Genomic DNA, 6,133 nt, shown 5'->3' on the forward strand with positions numbered 1-6,133 from the left:
CCAGTATTTGATCCAAGAGGGAAGTTTCGTCCAAATTGGTCTGGTCCTTATATTATCGATGAAGTCCTGCCGGGAAAAGCCGTAAGACTCCTCAATGAAAATGGAGAAAAATTAACAGAACCTACAAACCTGGATCAGTTAAAGAAATATTACGCCTAAAACACTGGAAGGCCATCTTTGGACGACTTGAGCCTTTTAAGCCAATAGCCCCAGATTTCAAAAATGAAAACCCTTTTTGCTAAACTCCTTTGAGCCAAAAGTAAAACCTCTTTATCAAACTTAAACCAGGGCCATTTTTTATGACTTTCGTCATAAAAGATATTAAACTCGAACTACGCGGGACCTGATTCCCATTTTCTTTGGGGATACGTAGGCAGTCTGGAGGACCCAGATTCGGTCTAATTGCTCAAAACTTACCAAATGTCAACCTGTTTGAACCAAGCCTACCTAAAAGTCCTTCTGGTGTTATTGGCCCAGGTTTGTAGAGAAATAAAAAAAAAAAGAGAAAAGAAAAATGATGGAGTCTTGGACCCGCTAGACCGAAAACCCGCAAGGGCGGTCTAGGCAAAAGTTAGGGTCATTCACCCGCTAAGTTGAAAACCCGAAAGAGCGGCTTAGGCAAAAATCAGGGTGCTGAGCCTGCTGGATGGAAAAGCTGCAAGGGCAGACAGTCCAGGCAAAAATTAAGGCGTACGGTCCGCTGAATCGAAACCCTAAAAGGGGCAATTCAGTATGACAGTGATTTCACAAAGGACAAAGCTTTTGAAAGCCGATTGTGCTTCTGTTTTTGGCATTACTTCATAGTCTGAATAAGCGCCAGCATAATCTCTTTCGATACTTCTTCAAGTTAAAGTGGTTAAAACTAAGTAATCCAAAGGAGGTAATAACCATGACTGAAATACCGAAAAGAGGAATGAAACACTTTTAGATACGGTATTCAAAAGATCCTAAGAGCGGTAGACTGTTACCACCTTAAACATTTATCAAATTAAGAAGCAGATTCAGTCTCTTTTATAGTCTATGTTGTGCATTTGTCAAAGTTTTCGTCTGTCATTTGTCAAAGTCCCGTTTATCGTATGTCAAAATCTTTCATTGTCAGGTCAAAGTCAGGTCTTTAAGGTCAAGTTTAGTCTTTACTTCTCTTGAGGCTGGGGCGATAAACTTTAAAAGCAAGAAGTTGCATCTCCTGCGGACAGAGCCGAACAGAGCAGAGTTCAGAAGGGGCAGCTTTTCAAGTTTATTTAGAATGTTATCGCGAAGTGCAGAAGGAAGAATGCTTTGAGCAGAACCCATTTTCTTGTATTTGCAAAAGCTTTGTAACCTCAAGCATTCCTTTGAAATGAAAGCCTTTAGTTGAGCCCTTGCGTTTGGCTCTCTTTTGAATCTTGTAATGGAAATAAAATCATACTAGGGGCATCTTTTATGACTTGGTTTCCCAAGTCATAAAAGACGTCGAACAAAACTTTAAGGTTGAGATGATTATTCTTGTCAAATAAAGATAAGAGAAGCTCGAACATCCCCTTTTGAGCTAGGCTCCTTGATCAGTTTTTTTTAGAAAAATCCAATCCTCGTGGAATTTAAAATTGAGTTTTGCATTTTTCAAAATATAGTCAGAGTTTTGGTTTATTTGTTTAAGGGGGCCAATGCCCGCAAGATTTCATCAAGTACCTTTGAGTTATACCTGTGGTAAAGGTTATGATTTCCAGATCTATTCCGGTTGTGCTATGTTTTAACTATCTTTCCTCCTCTCTGACCTCTAGGAGGTTGTGTTAGGAGCGACCTGGCCGTCATTTTCAGAATAAAAAGCTTGAGATATCATCATCCTCTCCGGTATTGAAAGTTTGAGTCTTCTCAAACATTCTTTACCCGTTTTGAAATCCGGTATTGAAAATTTGGGTCTTCTCAAATATTCTCTACCCGTCTTGTATTCCGGTATTGAAAGTTTGAGTCTTCTCAAACATTCTTTACCCGTTTTGAAATCCGGTATTGAAAATTTGGGTCTTCTCAAATATTCTCTACCCGTCTTATATTCCGATATTGAAAGTTTGAGTCTTCTCAAACATTCTTTACCCGTTTTGAAATCCGGTATTGAAAATTTGGGTCTTCTCAAATATTCTCTACCCGTCTTGTATTCCGGTATTGAAAGTTTGAGTCTTCTCAAACATTCCTTACCCGTTTTGAAATCCGGTATTGAAAATTTGAGTCTTCTCAAATAATCTTTACCCGTTTTGAATGATCTGGCTCTCGATTCCAGGATAAAAACTCGATGTATCATCATCCTTTCCGGTATTGAAAGTTTGAGTCTTCTCAAACATTCTTTACCCGTTTTGAAATCCGGTATTGAAAATTTGGGTCTTCTCAAATATTCTCTACCCGTCTTGTATTCCGGTATTGAAAGTTTGAGTCTTCTCAAATATTCCTTACTCGTTTTGAAATCCGGTATTGAAAATTTGAGTCTTCTCAAATAATCTTTACCCGTTTTGAATGATCTGGCTCTCGATTCCAGGATAAAAACTCGATGTATCATCATCCTGTCCAGTATTGAAAGTTTGAGTCTTCTCAAATATTTCCTACCCGTCTTGTATTCCGGTATTGAAAGTTTGAGTCTTCTCAAATATTCCTTACCCGTTTTGAAATCCGGTATTGAAATTTTGAGTCTTCTCAAATAATCTTTACCCGTTTTGAATGATCTGGCTCTCGATTCCAGGATAAAAACTCGATGTATCATCATCCTCTCCGGTATTGAAAGTTTGAGTCTTCTCAAACATTCCTTACCTGTCTTGTATTCCGGTATTGAAAGTTTGAATCTTCTCAAACATTCCTTACCCGTCTTGTATTCCGGTATTGAAAGTTTGAGTCTTCTCAAACGTTCTCTACCCGTCTTGTAGTCCGGTATTGATAGTTTGAGTTTTCACAAATATTTCTTTACCCGTTTTGCTAATTTCATAATCCAGTTTTGAGTCTTCTCAAGTATTCTTTACTCGTTTTAGCCCCCGATAATTAGCCAAGTGATTCTTGGTTTAAATTGTCAATCCAAATCTTCGTTCTTCAATGCAAGCACCGAGTTAAGAGTCGGTGAGGGACTATCTCACAAGTACATTTGCAGAGTTAGAGTCCGGTGAGAAGCTGTTTCGCCAATTTGCTTTTGTGTAAACTTTTTTCAAAACCAAAAATCCAAAATTTAATCTTTTAAAGCCAGGTCGGCCAAAATGCGTTGTCTTATCGGCATTGCCATTCGTGTGACAAGCACACTCTGACAAAGAGGGGCATCTGTAGACACCCCATTTTGACCGAACCCTTTCATGTTTTGTTTTAAATAATTGTCCTAATAAACAAGTGTTCTAAGGTCCCAAATTGTGCCCTAGGTTAGCTTAGGGTCCCACCAAAGTCCCTGTAAAATTTCGTCGCGATCCGAGCCCGTTTGCCTAGCAAACGAGCTAAGACAGTGTCGTGGGGCAAGTTCAGAAGGGTGGTGATTTAGCCAGAGCAGAGTTGTGCTGGAATCTAAAAAAGCAGTTCAAATTAGCCTTTGCGGGCTGTCCAGGAGGATATGTGGGTGCGCAGATTAGTGTACAACTTAATTGAGGGGTGCATTATCCAGAAGCTAGGCATTTCTATAAATAAGAAAGATTCTTTTCTTCTTTTTCAAGTAATCATTAGACCCTAATCTAGCTTAAGGTTTTTAATGGTTAGGATTAGTTATGAGAGCATCTTAGGAAGCTTCCTTGAAAGCTTCCTAGGTGGTTACAAACCCTTAGATCCTCACCATTGAATGAAAAGGTGATTTTAACGGTTGAGATCATTTTTTCAAAGAAGATATTTTGCAAAGATTTATCCCCCCCTGTTTCCTACCTAGACCACTAGCCCTGTATAGAAGAAAACCAAAATACATAGATGGGGGCTGCCCATGAAACAGCAAGGCTCTGAGTAATATCATTTCTATTTTTCTCACCCAAGCCACCCCCTGCTGGTTGAAAGGTATGAAAAATACATTAGAGGGGCTGTCTCGGAGGAAAAGGGGGGTTCGAATATATCTTTTCCCTTGTATTTAAAAGCAAAACCCATTTTCGTAAAAAAAGAAAAAAAAATTTGGCAGAGAAGAACCTCGGCCGTTTTTTTTGTGTTTTTCCTTCTTCCCATCTTCTCCGGCAACTCCCTCTTCTCCGGCGAACCCCATACCCCACCACCTCCTTCTTCTTCTTCCTCATTTGCTTTTTCCATCCCCAAAACCCATTTTGCCCAACCCCCTTCTTACCACCATCAACCGACCAAACCCACACCCACCACCATCTTCTCCGGTGAAAAATCCCCAAATCCGACCAGATCTACCATCTTCAACCCCACCCAGATTTAACCCCATTCTCCTCCCCATAGCAGCAACCTCATTTTCACATCAAAACCCTTCTTCTCCACCAACCCATCTCGCCGGAATCCGGTACCCCCCATTAAATCTGATCAAAACCCATCTCATTTCTTCAACCTCTCCCAACTCCGGCCAGCCACCTCCACCATTAACCCATTCCTTAAACCATCTGCAACCTACCTCCACCTTGAAACCCATTTTCTGAAAAAGCAGAGAGGGAGGGAGAGAAAAACAGAGAGGGAGAGGAGAGGAGCCACCACCATTATCTTTTTCTTCTTCTTCTTCCATCCACAACGAGCCACCTCCTTCACCGGCACCACCATCTTCTCAGGCCGGATTGCCGGAATCCGGCTAAGGTACCTCACAGCCACCCCATCCTCGCCATTTTCTCCTTCTTCTACCACCATCTTCCACCCATCCTCTGTTTTATCCAAAACCCATTCCCATCTGAAACCCATTTCCACCGTCCTCTTCTTCTTCACAACCCACTAAAATCCATACCACCGGAATCCGGCAATAACCCACCGGAATCTGGTAACCCCATTAAAACCGATCAAACCCCATCACCTAAACCCATATTCTTCAAACCTTCTTCAACCCCACTTCATTTTCTCCACTACCTCCTCCACCATTTTCTTCTCCTACTGCCATTTCTCTTCCCAACAGCCATCAAAACCCACATATACCAAACCCATTTCCAAATCCCATTACCCCAACCCATATCCCATCTTCTCCGAGGAATTTTAGCGGAAAACTTGCTATAACAGATTCTGAATCTGTTCATTGTCTTATCTTTGGCAATTTCACCAACTTCAATTATTTCAGAGTCTAATTTTCATTTTTCTCGGCTGACATTTCAGGTAACATCTTAGATCTTGCTATCTCTTTTGGCTAAAATTGATTAGCTAGTGAATTTCTTTCATTCTGGTAAGAATTTTTATATTTCGGTCAAAATAATTATGCTATGAAATGTTGTTTCCCTTCATAAAAAGCATAATGAATTGTAATTATCACTTGAATTGTTTTCTGGAAATTGCATGCTTAGAGTAACAAATTATTTATCCTGATTGTTGTATGTGCTCATAATTTCTTTTCAAAGATCTTCAGGCCTGTTCAACAAAATAGCAAGATAGTTAAAATGATAGATATTTTGATCTCATCCGTAATACAAATCTTGTTAACCCATGGTCTGTAGGTTATTTGATTTTCTATGTTTAAAGAATGCCAACACAATCGTAACATAGACGTGTTTTATTGAGTGCACTGTGTTAGCTTGTTTCGTGTGGCTTGCCCCTTTCACAAAGGTGGATAGCCCGGAGGATGTTCGAATCATAGAGCTCGATGTTTGAGCCTATTATTCCCGGCACATTCTATTTATGCTAAGAAAGAGGATGTGCGGGCGATGAAGGCGATAGCCCAACCCATCTTTAGGGGACTCGCTCAATCCAAGTAGCGCTCCCCTCTTTTGTTTAGTAGGCCTACCCAACCTTTTGGATTTCTTTAACCATTTTTTTTTTTAAAATAGAACCCTTCTCTGGGCAATGATAAGGTTACTTGGAGCCCGTCTTTGTGTTTTGTGGCTCACCGCTTCGCACTTGGATCTGCACAAGTTGATGTCCCCTGTATGTACTGAAATTTTTACTAATTGGAATTATCATAATCTTTTGATATTTCTAATACTCTTCTTATCTTAAGCATTGAGTTAGGTTCTGAAGACAATAATGAATGGATTGTTCAGGTGAGATTATTTTGAAGCTTATCATATTTGTT

The sequence above is a fragment of the Tasmannia lanceolata genome, unplaced genomic scaffold, assembly GCF_043159265.1.
Source record: "Tasmannia lanceolata isolate RefF3 unplaced genomic scaffold, GAP_Taslan_0.1 ptg000013l, whole genome shotgun sequence".
NCBI lineage: Eukaryota > Viridiplantae > Streptophyta > Magnoliopsida > Canellales > Winteraceae > Tasmannia > Tasmannia lanceolata.